The sequence below is a fragment of the Stomoxys calcitrans genome, chromosome 2, assembly GCF_963082655.1.
Source record: "Stomoxys calcitrans chromosome 2, idStoCalc2.1, whole genome shotgun sequence".
Taxonomy (NCBI): domain Eukaryota; kingdom Metazoa; phylum Arthropoda; class Insecta; order Diptera; family Muscidae; genus Stomoxys; species Stomoxys calcitrans.
This window is the reverse complement of record NC_081553.1, coordinates 214,056,566-214,071,713: the sequence shown is the minus strand read 5'-3', so window position 1 is coordinate 214,071,713 and position 15,148 is coordinate 214,056,566.

Genomic DNA, 15,148 nt, shown 5'->3' with positions numbered 1-15,148 from the left:
CAGGGCAAACTTCTCACACATCATTGAATGTTATCCGATTCATATTTAAGCTCAATGATAAGCGACCTCCTTTTTTAATAGCCGAGTCCGAACGGTGTGCCGTAGTAACTCATAAATGTCGCCAGCGTAAGGAAGGGATAACCGCCACTGAGAGACTTTTTCTGTTGTTCTCGCCAGAATTTGAACCCAGGCGTTTAGTGTCATAAGCGAACATATTTTCGTATGGGCTACGGTGTCCTCGACGGCAAAACCTATGGATGAGCAAACGCAAAGATGGACGGAAGTACAGTCCGAAGAAAGGTCGGAGGATCGAATGAAAGTGAGTTGAGAGAGATCAGATCCTTTACATCATTGACATAGGACGATATTTGAATAATCTTCCGATTTAAAGTCTTGAACCCATAAAATGCGCATTAAACCCCACATCGCTGACATTCACTTTATAAAAATCAAAATTTTCATCTAGCTAAAGTTGTGGTAGGTAAACCAATTTCGACCCGGCCACTCTTAATACATTTGAACTTGTTTTTTGAATGCAATCAATTGTGGTTTACGAAAATAACTTTCCATTGCAGTGCACCTTTTCTCAAACTATGTGACAATAATCTTGTGCCCCATATAGCAAATATAAATCTATTCCCAAAGCTCCTTCCTAATCTCCAAGAAAGGCCATGGCATATACCCAAACACACTACCACTCACACACATTGGATTACATTATTGATACATTATGAATTATTACCTGTATGCCATTTGCGCCATGTGATCAACTTGTCCGATCAACATTTGTTGCGCATGTGCAACACATGCACATGTTACGAATGCCGCATAATCCTCAAAATGCTTAAGCACACTACAGCCGTCGACATTTACGCGTATTCTTAGGCCAATAACAACGACAATCACCACCATGAACCAATGCAAAGTCAGTTGAATTCATTCAATCTGGTGGTACAGCGTATGTCTGTACATATTTCCGGCCTTAAATCTTTCCATGAGATTCGTAGATCATAGCCCATAGAATGCATGGTGAATGAGTGAAGGCCCATCGAATGGTTTTGGAAGTTAAAGCGATAGACCACATGGTTGGCATGATGATAAACTCCAAGTCATACATATGCAGGCTACATATGAAATGATTGATTTAGAGCAATTGCCTACAAAGAGATCATGCAAAAAAAAGGAAACATTTTCATGGTGGAAATCAACAGAGAGAAATTAAAAATAAAAATTTTTTAAGCTTATTTTCAAATCCTGACGAGAACATCAGGAACATTAGTACTAAATTTCCTATGAACATTCCATAAACGATCAAGCCCTAAGTTTGGTAGGTGACATTCCTAAATCAGATTCATTCAATTATTCAACTGTTGTGATAGGTTTAAGTCTTTGGTGAGAACCAAGCTCAAAACCCATGCACTGGTTATCCGAGTTCTCTACCAACATACCTACTTTCCCGCTCAATCCTCAATTAACCCATTGTTAATACTTTAAAAAGAAGGTCCCTTATCAGTGCTAGATCTTGCATCGTTAAGTGGAACTCTATGATATGCGAAAATTCTACCCATTATTCCTTTATGGCATGTTTGTGGACAGACTCTTATCTCTTTCAGTGTATTTTCCTTGAGAAATTATTACTCTATGCTTATGTTATGCATGATGCTGTCAATGATCTTGTTGACTTGATTGATTTATGCTGTGTTGCTGTTCATGTTGTTTCGTTTTTTTCCGCATGCGTCTTTGCCTCAGTTGGCATCTTCCTTTCATTCATTCAATATTTTCCTTTTTCGATAACTGAGAAAGATAAGCCTCTACGCACTTATGTTCAAAAATAGTCAATAAATGCGTGATGGAATATTTTTGAGAAAAAAAGCAACAATTTTTGGTCAATAAGAAGAAAATGAAAGCTTTATGTATGGGGCCGGACCCCCGACAGGGATTATGCTAAAAACTTAAACAAATTAGATTGGACCGTCCCAACTCCCCCAAAAGAGGTATATTCTACGATTGATACAATATGACTCTTAAATGGAAGGTTTTTTGGAGTAAAGTATCATTTAAATTGAAAATTGTTCCGATCGATCTTTCTGTGTGAGGGGCCGTCAGCCAGGTCAGACCCATCTGAGAACATCCGCCGAAGTCTATCAAAATTGGTTCAGAATTAGATATATCTCCCACTTTGCAGCTATGGTGTAGGTGTAGGGTATTATAAAGTCGTCACCGCTCGACTTTTGCCTTTCCTTACTGGTTTATATCAGATTTGTACTCCCCCAGATTTGCTATTGTAAAGGGTAATGGACTCACCTCGATATAATCATTTGGACACATAGAATGGCGTTGTTATTACACCCCTCAGCCTCAGGTGGTGGACATAATGATGTTTATATTGAGTTCTTCTAAAGCAGGGTTGACCTGAATAATGTTTTGGATCGAAAATACCAAAGCTTTACTTAAAAACAAGTAAAAGCGTGCTAAGTTCGGCCGGGCCGAATCTTATATACCCTCCACCATGGATCGCATTTGTCGAGTTGTTTTCCCGGCATCTCTTCTTAGGCTAAAAAGGATATAAGAAAAGAGTTGCTCTGCTATTAAAACAATATCAAGATATGGTCCGGTTCGGACCACAATTAAATTATATGTTGGAGACCTGTGTGAAATTTCAGCCAATTCGAATAAGAATTGCGCCCATTGGGGCTCACGAAGTAAAATAGAGAGAACGATTTATATGGGATCTGTATCGGGCTATAGAACGATTCAGAACATAATAAACACGTTTGTTGATGGTCATGAGAGGATCCGTCGTACAAAATTTCAGGCATATCGGATAATAATTGCGACCTCTAGGGGTCAAGAAGTCAAGATCTCAGATCGGTTTATATGGCAGCTATATCAGGTTATGAACCGATTTGAACCTTATTTGACACAGTTGTTGAAAGTAAAAATAAAATACGTCATGTAAAATTTCAGCCAAATCGGATATGAATTGCGCCCTCTAGAAGCTCAAGAAGTCAAATCCCCAGATCTGTTTATATGACTGCTATATCAGGTTATGGACCGATTTCAACCATACTTGGCACAGTTGTTGGATATCATGACGAAATACTTCGTGCAAAAACTCATTCAAATCGGATAAGAATTGCTTTCTCTAGAGGCTCAAGAAGTCAAGACCCAAGATCGGTTTACATGGCAGCTATATCAGGTTATAAACCGATTTGAACCATACTTGGCACAGTTGTTGGGTATCGAAACAAAACACGCCGTACGAAATTCCACTCCAATCGGATAAGAATTGCGCCCTCTAGAGGCTCAAGAAGTCAAGACCCAAGATCGGTTTATATGGCAGCTATATCAGGTTATGGACCGATTTGAACCATACTTAGCACAGTTGTTGGATATAATAACAAAACACGTCGTGCAAAATTTCATTTCAATGGGATAAGAATTGCGCACTCTAGAGGCTCAAGAAGTCAAGACCCTAGATCGGTTTATATGGCAGCTATATCAAAACATGGACCGATATGGCCCATTTACAATACCAACCGACCTACACTAATAAGAAGTATTTGTGCAAAATTTCAAGCGGCTAGCTTTACTCCTTCGGAAGTTAGCGTGCTTTCGACAGACAGACGGACGGACGGACGGACGGACGGACAGACGGACGGACATGGCTAGATCGACATAAAATGTCGCGACGATCAAGAATATATATACTTTATGGGGTCTCAGACGAATATTTCGAGTAGTTACAAACAGAATGACGAAATTAGTATACCCCCCATCTTATGGTGGAGGGTATAAAAAGATGATATTGTTATACCCCTTATCCTATAGTGGTGAGTATAATGCTATAAAATGATGTTTTCCATAAAATAAATTGAAAAATGGGTTTTTGTCATAAGTCTTTCCTTTTTTCAAGACAAAATCTCAAGATCATCTAGAATTTATATTTTTTACCGAGTTTAAGATCGTTTTAGGGCTATGGTACATACTGAATCGCGTTAATATTGTTCCCCATAACCAATGATAGTGAGTATGATGATATTTACCATACACGAAAACTTGATGCAAGGTTCGTGTCTTAAGTCTTTTGTTTTTTGACAATATATTGGGTTGCCCAAAAAGTAATTGCGGATTTTTTAAAAGAAAGTAAATGCATTTTTAATAAAACTTGGAATGCACTTTAATCAAATATACTTTTTTTACACTTTTTTCTAAAGCAAGCTAAAAGTAACAGCTGATAACTGACAGAAGAAAGAATGGAATTACAGAGTCACAAGCTGTGAAAAAATTTGTCAACGCCGACTATATAAAAAATCCGCAATTACTTTTTGTTCAACCCAATATCTTTAGAACATCTAAAATTTGCATCCTTTTGCGAGGTCTCAGATCCATAAAGCAAGGTGTTACAAACAGAATGGCTATAATGATTTTTATTTTATAAGATAACAATAATCAGCTTTTAAATCCTAGTCATACCGATTTTAACACCTCAAAATATTGATCTACGACCCTATAAATTATAAATATTCTTGATCTTTTTGACATTCTGAGTCGATATAGGCAGTCTGCCTGCCGAAATCACAAAATCGGTCGAGCCACCTTAAAATGGTCACTAGATGGCAATGGGGTATTTCGCTTCAGATTTCGATATAACCTCCACATAAATCGATTCAACAAATCTTTTCTTAATTCTCACAATGGTTTCTGATATGACCGCTAACATTCAAATCAAAAATGGTCCGAGTCGGTTCATATCCTGATATAGCTCCCATATAAACCTACATATTTCTTGATTAGATTTCTTGTGCAACTACAGGAAGTAATTCTTACCCTTGAGCCTCTAAAGGGCGCAAGCATTATCCGATTTGGGTGAAATTTTGTACAACGGGAGAAGCCGTGAGAGTGACCTTTAACATACGTGTCGAATATGGCATGAATCGGTTTATAGCCTAATACAGCTCCCCTATAAACCGATCTACCTATTGTATTTTACTTCGTCAGCACCTACAGTGCGCAATTCTTACTAGATTTGGCTGACATTTTGCACAATGACTTTAACTATGATCTCCAATATTCAGTTCAATTATGGTCCGAAATGAACCATAACTTGATTTTGTTCCAATAACATAGCAATTATTTTCTTTTACCCTTTGTTTGCCTAAAAAGAGATACCGTGGAAAGAGCTCAACAAATGCGAACCATGGTGGAGGGTATATAAGATTCGGTCCGGCCAAACTTAGTTGGCTTTTACTTGTTTTTATACACACCACCGAAGGATAGGGGTATATTCATTTTATCATTCCGTTTGTAACACATCGAAATATCCATTTCCGACCCTATAGAGTATATATATTCTTGATCAGCGTAAAAATCTAAGACGATCTAGACATGTCCGTCCGTCTGTCCGTCAGTCTGTCTGTTGAAATCACGCTACAGTCTTTACAAATAGAGACATTGAGCTGAAATTTTTCACTGATTCTTTTCTTCTTCGATTTAAGGTCTTAGGCCAATAAAAGCCACATTTATTTTCCGATTTTCCTGAAATTTGGGACCGTGAGTTGTGTTAGGCCCTTCAACATCCTTCATCAATTTGGCTCGGATCGGTCCAGATTTGGATATAGCTGCCATATAGACCGATCCTCCGATTTAGGGTCTTGGGCCCATAAAAGCCACATTTATTATCCGATTTCGCTGAAATTTGGGACAGTGAGTTGTGTTAGGCCCTTCGACATCCCTTTGGATATAGCTGCCATATAGACCGATATCTAGGTTTTAGATTTTGGGGCCATAAAAGGCGCATTTATTGTCCGATGTCGCCGAAATTTGGGACAGTGAGTTAAGTTAAGCCCCTTGACATACTTCTGCAATATCGCACAGATCGGTCCAGTTTTGGATATAGCTGCCATATAGACCGATATCTAGGTTTTAGATTTTGGGGCCATAAAAGACGCATTTATTGTCCGATAACGCTGAAATTTAACACAGTGAGTTTGGTTCGGTCCAGATATGAATATAGCTGCCATATCGACGAACAGTGAGTTGTTTGGGACAGTGAGTTGTGTTAGGCTCTTCGACATTTTTCTGCAACTTGGCCCAAATCGGTCGAGATTTGAATATAGCTGCCATGTTAACCGTTATCTCGATTTAAAGTCTTGGCCCCATAGTAGGCGCATTTATAATCCGATTGCACTGAAATTTGACACAGTGACTTATGTTAGGCTTTTCGACATCGGTGTCGTATATGGTTTAGATCGGTTTATTTTTAGATATAGCTACTGTACTTATTAGTATTTGGTCCAAATCGGAACATATTTTGATATAACTGATATGGGATATCGGGTATGCAATTTTACCGAATTTTGATGAATGGTGGTTTTCATATATACCCGAGGTGGTGGGTATCCAATGTTCGGCCCGGCCGAACTTAACGCCTTTTTACTTGTTTCTTTTTTTTTAAATTTTGACAATTTTTTAACAAAAAAAAATCCCAGCAGCACTGTTGGGCATGCAAGATTCGAACTGTCCGAACTTAGCCCGATTTTCTTGTTTTATGTCATTCTCCAGGAAAAGCTGGTCACAGAATACGCACCGATGGTTGCCAGGATGGTTATTTATTTAAATATGTGTCCATTTGGTCTATGATTCTAAATTTCAGCGAAATCGTTTGGTAAATGCGCTTTTTAATCGTCCAAGACTTCAAATCAGGAAATGAGTTTATATGACAGTTTTTTTTCAACTATAATCCGATTTCGAGCATAGTCAGCACAGATGCTATGAGGTTATGAGAGAACATTTGTTCCACTAGCCGAACATAGAATAGCGTTCCAAGCGCCTCAATCTTCTGCGCTCCTTCTAAAATCTCTGACACCAAGTTTCGAGGGGTCTTTTCATCTGGCTTTTGGTCTTCCCGGTTTGCTTGTACCATCGTGTTTGCCTTCAAAAGATTTCTTTGCTGGAGCTTCTTCTTCCATTCTGATAACATGACCTAGCCAACGCAGCTGTTGTATTTTGATGCGTGTAACTATGCTATCGTGGTCATACAGCTCATACAGGTCGTGGTTTCGAATTCCACCGAAATCGAGTACTAAGAATGCGCCTTTTATGGGCTCAAGGCCCTAAATCAAGAGATCGGTCTACATTCAAACTTGGTCTTAGTCATAGATCCAGGGGTATAATACAACTCACATTGCCAAATTCTTTCTACTCGGGTGAAAAATGAGCCTTTAAACCTCAAGACGGGAGTTCGGTCTTTATATGCGGTGCCGAATATTTTACTGTTTCAGCGAAATCGGTTAAAAATGCGTATATTATGGATGAAAGACCTTAGATCGGAACTTCGTTCTATATTGCAGGTATTATCAAATATGACCCGATCTGGACCATGTTCTTAACCCATACCGAGGGGTCCAATGCAACTCATGACAGAATAACCTATACATGGAAATGGCTCTATTTGATCAGGGATATAAAGAGTGTTTTTTTTTTTTTTTTAGATGTGGTTTTGGGAAGTTGGTTCTTTGCATTCGATTTTAAATTGAAAACTTCATTCCAAATTCAATACCCTCTAAAATTATCTCTCATCATCATAGCTGAACATTTAAATAATAAATCATCTTCAAGATAAATTAATCAAATTATAATATTCACAGCTACATTTGGTTAGATACTGATTGGCCCATTTCTAAAAGTTTCCACATCAGCACTTTCCTGCTCTCCAACCATCGATCATAATAAACTCATTATGATTTAATTTGATTTATACCATCAAACTGTGGAAATCACTTGTTTTCAACAAACTAGCGCGCAGCAACTTGTTGGTGTATTTTTTAAAGATTTTCATCTAAATGATTTGCCATCAACTGTTATCTCCCAGTCTCTTGTTTGGAGGAGTATTGACGCGTTCATTTTCCTCGAACACCTATAATTAAGTGTATGATCTATAAGAAGTGAGATCATCTACTAGTTTGAATTACTGGCAGCGCAAAATTGTTTACAACACATTAGCCTTATCGGCGTAAGAGATTGGAATGTACAATAGAAGGAAAAAGGTGTCAGGTAGTAAATGGGATAAAAAATTCTGAAGTTGCTTGATTCTATTTTTTTCAAAGAATCGATAAATGACTTGATCCACATATGCAATAAAGTGCAAATTTCCAAAGGGGTTATAACATCGCAAAAAAAAACAAGTGAAAAGGAATTAAATTCGGCCGAGCCGAACTTTGGATACCCACCATCATGGATATATATGTAAGTCACATTTCGCCAAAATTCGGTGAAAATTGGAAAACTTAAGCACCCAAATTCGGCACGGACATTGAGTGGTCTAATATATATGTCACTATTCAATTTTGTAGAACAAAATATTGGTCTCTTTGGCAGTTGTATCCAAATATAAACCGATCTGGACCATATTAAGGTCGGATATCGTGAGGTTCAGAAAAACTGACTGTTTCAAGTTTCATCCAAATCTGTGTAATAAATAAGCTTTAACGGGCTTCAGTCCCCTTATCGGCAGATCAGTCTATATGGCAGCTATATCTAAATTTAGTCCGATCTGAACCATATTTAGGTCAGATGTTGGGAGTTCTTAAACTACTCACTGTTTCAAATTTCAGAAAAATCGGGTAATAAATAAAGCTTTAATTGGCTTTAGATGCCTTATCGGCAGATCGGTCGATATGGCAGCTATATCTAATATAGTCCGATCCAAACCATATTTATGTCGGGTATCAGGAGGCTAAAAATAACTCATTTTCAAATTTTAGCGAAATCGGATAAAAAGTAAAGCCTTATGGACTTCAGACCCTTTATCGGGAGATCGATCTCTATGGCAATTATATATAAATATAGTCCGATCTGAACCATATTTAAGTCAGTTGTCGGGAAGCCTCAAGCTACTCACCGTTTCAAGTTTCAGCGAAATCGGGTAATAAATAAAGCTTGTATGGTCTTCAGACCCTTTATAGGGGAGATCGGTCTCTATGGCAACTATATCAAAATACACTTCGATCAGAACCGTATTTAGTTCAGATGTCAGGAGACTTGAAATAACCCCCTGTTACAAATTTCAGCGAAATCGAATAAAAAATAAAGCTTTTATGGCCTTCAGACCCTCTATCGGGGTATCGGCCTCTATGGCAGCTATATCCAAATATAGTCCGATCGGAACCATATTATGGTCAAATGTCGGGAGGACTCAAACTACTCACCATTTCAAATTTCAGCAACATCGGATGAAAAATAAAGTCTTTATGGGCATTAGACCCTTTATCGGAAAATCGGTCTATATAGCAGCTATATCCAAATATGGTCCGATTTGGCCCGTTCAAGGACTTAACCAGCGTGCATCAGAAAGACGTATCTGTGTCAAATTTCAGCTTAATATCTCAAATTTTTAAGGCTGTACAGTGATTATAACAGACGGACAGACGGACAGATACAAGGACATCGTTAAATCGTCTTAGAATTTTACGACGATCCGAAATATATATACTCTGTAGGGTCGCAAATCGATATTTCGATGTGTTGCAAACGGAATGACTAAATGAATATACCCCCTATCCTACGGTGGTGGCCATAAAAATATTGGTCTTTTTAGAAGCTACATCTAAAAACAAACCAATCTGAACCATATACGAACCGAATGTCGAAAAGCCTAACATAAATCACTGTGTCAAATTTCAGTAAAATCTGATTATAAATGCGCCTTTTATGGGGCCAAGGCTTTAAACCGAGGAGATATCGGTCTATATAGCAGCTATATCCAAATATGGACCGCTTTAAGAAAAATGTCGAGGAGCCCAAAACAACTCGCGATACCAAATTTCGGCGAAATCGGACAATAAATGCGCCCTTTATGCCCCAAAACTTTAAATCGAGAGATCGTTCTGTATGGCAGCTATATCTAAATCTGGACCGATCTGTGCAGTATTGCAGAAGTATGTCAAAGGGCTTAACTTAACTCACTGTCCCAAATGTCAGCGAAGTCGGACAATAAATGCGCCTTTTATGGGCCCAAAACTTTAAATCGAGGAGATATCGGTCTATATGGCAGCTATATCCAAATATGGACCGATTAGAGCCAAGTTGCAGAAAAATGTCGAAGAGCCCAACACAATTCATTGTCCCAAATTTCGGCGAAATTAGATAATAAATGCGCCTTTTACGCCCCAAAACTTTAAATCCAGAGATCGATCTGTATGGCAGCTATATCCAAATCTGGATCGATCTGTTCCATATAGTAGAAGTATATCGAAGGGCTTAACTTAACTCACTGTCCCAAATTTCGGCGATGTCGGACAATAAATGCGACTTTTATGGGCCCAAAACCTAAAATCGAGAAATCGGTCTATATGGCAGCTAAAACCAAATCTGGACCGATCTGGGTGAAACTGAAGAAGGGTTTCGAAGGGCCTAACACAACTCACTGTCCCAAATTTCAGCAAAATCGGATAACAAACGTGGCTTTTATGGGCCTATGACCCTAAATCGGCGGATCGATCTATGTGGCAGCTATATCCAAATCTGGACCAATCTGGGCCAAATTGAATAAGGATGTCGAAGGGCCTAACACAACTCATCGTCAGCAAAATCAGATAATAAATGTGGCTTTTATGGGCCTAAGACCCTAAATCGGAGAATCGATCTATATGGCAGCTATATCCAAATCTGAACCGATCTGGGCCAAATTGAAGCGGGATGTCGAAGGGCCTAACATAACTCACTATCCCAAATTTTGGCAAAATCTGACAATAAATGCGCCTTTTATGGACCCAAGACTTTAAATCGAGAGATCAGTCTATATGGCAGCTATATCGAAATCTGAACCGATCTGGGCAAAATTGAAAAAATATATCGAAGGGCCTACCACAACTCACTGCCCCGAATTTCAGCAAAATCGGATAATAAATGTGTCTTTGTTGGGCCTAAGAACCTAAATCGGCGGATCAAGATATAGTCCGATAAAGCCTGTCTTCGAACTCAACCTGCTCGTGGACAAAAAAAGATTGTGTGCAAAGTTTCAGCTCAATATCTCTATTTGTAAAGACGTGATTTCAACAGACAGACGGACGGACGGACAGACGGACAGACAGACGGACGGACGGACACACGGACGGACACACGGACGGACACACGGACGAACGCACGGACGGACACACGGACGGACAGACGGACCGATAGACGGACGGACAGACGGACGGACGGATAGACGGACGGATAGACGGATGGACGGACGGACAGACAGACATACGGACGGACAGACGGATGAACGGACGGACGGACAGATGGAAGGACGGACGGACGGACAGACGGGCGGACAGACGAACGGACAGGCGGACAGACAGACTAACGGACAGACTGATGGACAGACAGACGGACGGACGGACAGACAGGCGGACATGGCTAGATCGTCTTAGATTTTAACGCTGGACCGATATAGCCCATTTACAATCCCAGCCGACCTACTCTAATAAGAAGTGTAGGTCGGCCGGACAGACGGACGGGCATGGCTAGTTCGACTTAAAATGTCATGACGATCAAGAATATATATACTTTATGTCGTCTTAGACGAATATTTCGAGGAGTTACAAACAGAATGACGAAATTAGAATACCCCAATTGTATAGTGTAGGGTATAAAAAGAATCTGCGCAAAGCTTCAGCACTATATCTCTTTTATTAAAGACTCTATCGTGAGTTCTACAGAAACACGGACGGACAGACAGACGGACGGACAGACGGACGGACAGACGAACGGATAGACGGACGGACAGACAGACAGAAAGTCGGACGGACAGAAAGACAGACGGACGGACAAACGGACAGACAGGCAAACGGACGGAGGGACAAACAGACAAACGAACAGACAGACGGACACGGCTAGATTGTCTTAGATTATAACGCTGATCAAGAATGTATATACTTTATAGGGTCGGAAATGGATATTTCGATGTGTTGCAAACGGAATGACAAAATTAATATACCCCCATCCTTCGGTGTTGGGTATAAAAAGCGGACCTAGGTTTTACCCTACGAGCCCCAAAAGAGAACATTTGTCCGTTGCCTCTCACATGACTTTGATAAGGCCAGGCGTGATACTCTCACCTGGAATTTAGGGAACAGTGATCATGACAGTCTTTGCCTTACCCTGCGCTCTGAATCACTTTACAGAGATATTCGTGTGTCGTAACCAAATTTTCCACATATCTTTGATTTGGTCACGGAGAAATGCTAATTTCGATTTAGATATATCTATCATACGCATACATGCATCGCTTTTTGTATCATATTCTGTTAAATCACATATTGCAAAACCTTAAGATCTTGTAATGACAAAATCATAAATATCACCAGTATTAGTAAGCGTTATGATAATGCTGAGCTTGCTCTTTTGATTTTCCCACCACCATAGACATCTGGACCTAGACCTTAACTATTAACACCATGACTTAATTTGTGATTCTGTTGCTAAGGGATTAGACCATTCGTAATATTGTTTCAGTGAAATATGTATTGAAATATTAAGAGTTTTTATTTGAATAAAAACTGGAATATCCCTAAAAATATGCAATAGTTTTCAAACTAATTACTATGGTAAAGAGAAATACAATAATGTATCGATTGAAATGTAATTTCAATGACTGACGACTTTTCGAATCATAAAGCCTTTACGCCATACGATACCATACCTGTGACCTGTGTGGAAATGAGTATCCTAACTACGTTCATGTGTATTCTCACTCTTCAAATTCCTTCCTTAAAAGAATTCCATTACAACATTGACTTGATATTTTATGTTGTTTTTTTTATCTTCTTGGTTTACGAACAACCGCATGCTGTTGACAAAATTGAAATTTTCTTTACCTTCAAGGAAATAAATTTCTAAAAATTAAACCGAAAATAAATGGTAACATCTTGAACATGATATCGTGATCTTCTGAAATGTAAACTTAATTGTTAATATGATTAATTATCCATTAACATGAATTTTTATGGCCAATAATCAGGATATTCTCGTCCTACAAGCTAAAGGCTGCAGCTCAACAAGCCACTGCCTTGCTTCTTTCGGTGGTTAGATGGTTGGTAACTTGTTGGGGAAGTCGTTGATGGTGGCGGTTGTCATTCTCTCACTCCCAAGCATAGTGGTATGGGAATGAATGGTTTTACCAAACAAGAAGAAAAAAACCAATAACTTGGTCAATACATGATTCTGGGGTTTGGATAACATTGAAGACCTTATTTTTACTTATGCTACCCTCACCTTGGTGCACAAAGGGAGGGAGAAAGGCTCATCTTTAATGAACAACACGACAGATACACCATTTGCCAAGAAAACTACTACAACAACACATCACCAGCAACATTTGAACCAAAGAACCAAAACAACAACAAAGAAAACCACCAAGATAAGATTTTTTCACAAAGATAAAAAACTGTTAAATGTGTAATAGTGGTTAACTGTGGCCTGCAGTTAGCCACTATCATATCAATTCATATAGCCATAGATTTGAACAGCATCATCGTGGTCATCATCTTCACTTGGCCAACGACGATACGTGATCGTGTTATAATTTTAATGTTCCCCATGTGCTGCCTCAGTTGGACAACGGTTATTCTCGTTGTCTTCCTTGTTAGGCGACTGATCCTGTTTCGAGGTAATGCCCAGTATTTAACCTTAAAAGCTTATTAAACAATTTGGCCTAAAGCACCTTTTGAGATCATCAATGAAATGCACAGAAGCCCAACACTGTTGTGTGCTATAACATGTAAGGATGATTATTGGCAATGAGAGAAGTGGCCTTAAATCGAAAAGATTGTTCAAATTCCTTGGTACTTGCATTGGAGAGTGTTGAAGATAATGATGCCTTAAAAGCTTTATGGTTGTAGGCATTGTTTTTGATGCTGAGGTGTGTAGTATGTTTTTTTTTTTCTTTCACCAAAATTAATGGTATGATTGAATTTATTCCATTCAAGGTGCTACATTGAAATGTAACTTAGAAGGAACATAAAGAGTTGAATAATTGTAACCTGGAGAGAAACTGATGACACGACCTCTACTATTAGATTAGATTGACCGAGCTCTGGTATTGCCCTATAGTAGTTCATACTACACAAGTGGATCAAAGATAGAAGACAGAGTTCTAGATCTGCATTGAGAGCCCAGAGACAGAGATCTGTTTTCGACAGCCCGAACATAATACAGTCCTGCCGGCGGAGATCACGGAATGCGAGAGGTGGTGTGGTGTCATTGCGAGGACGTCGACTGTGAACATCTTTACGGACAGTAAATTGGCCATCAGGGCAATAGCATCCTGAACTGCAAGGTCACGATCCGCATCGTTTTTGTGCCGGGCCAAAGCAGAGTAACTGGGAATGAGAAAGCAGACAATTTGGCAGTGAAAGACAAAAGACTGCCGTCAATAAAATTGGTTAACACTAACAACTTCGACTCGACACGGTCCTAGTTAAGGACGAAAAAATCCTATGAGTAGATTCGGATCGTGAAAAGACAAGGCTATTTCTGATAGGAAGTAAGAAGGACGTCAGTATAGCTTTCGTTATCATTATGATATAATGAAGTTTCAACTCTTAAATTTATAAATAATATGCAAAAATTAGATTGATAGTTAAAATTGGGACAAATGTAACCAGGATGAAGTCTAAGCGTTAAAACCAAACATGACGTCCTTGCTGAATATGGTCCTGATGGGTTTATACTTGAATATAGTTGGCATGTGGACCAATCTCCCGATTTAGGATGATATTTGACACAGCGAATTGCATAAGACATCCCTGCAGGTTCATATCAGACCATATTTAACTAAATATATATCTGTCATAATCACCGATCTACTTGGGCCCATAACCGTATTTGTTGAAATTTGGTGCAGAGTGGTGCCTTATCACAACTTGATGTCTGTGATGAGAATCGTTCAGATCAGACCACATTTGGATATATGTATCAAATAGACCTGTCTACCGATTCAAGGTTCTTTCAGCAAGTATTTATGTTAGACCCTTCTAAATCCTGCAGTACTTTGGACTATTATGGACTGCTATGGACTTCAATAGACTGCTATAGACTACTATCGACTACTATGGACTACTATCGACTACTACGGGCTACTACGGATTACTATAAACTACTA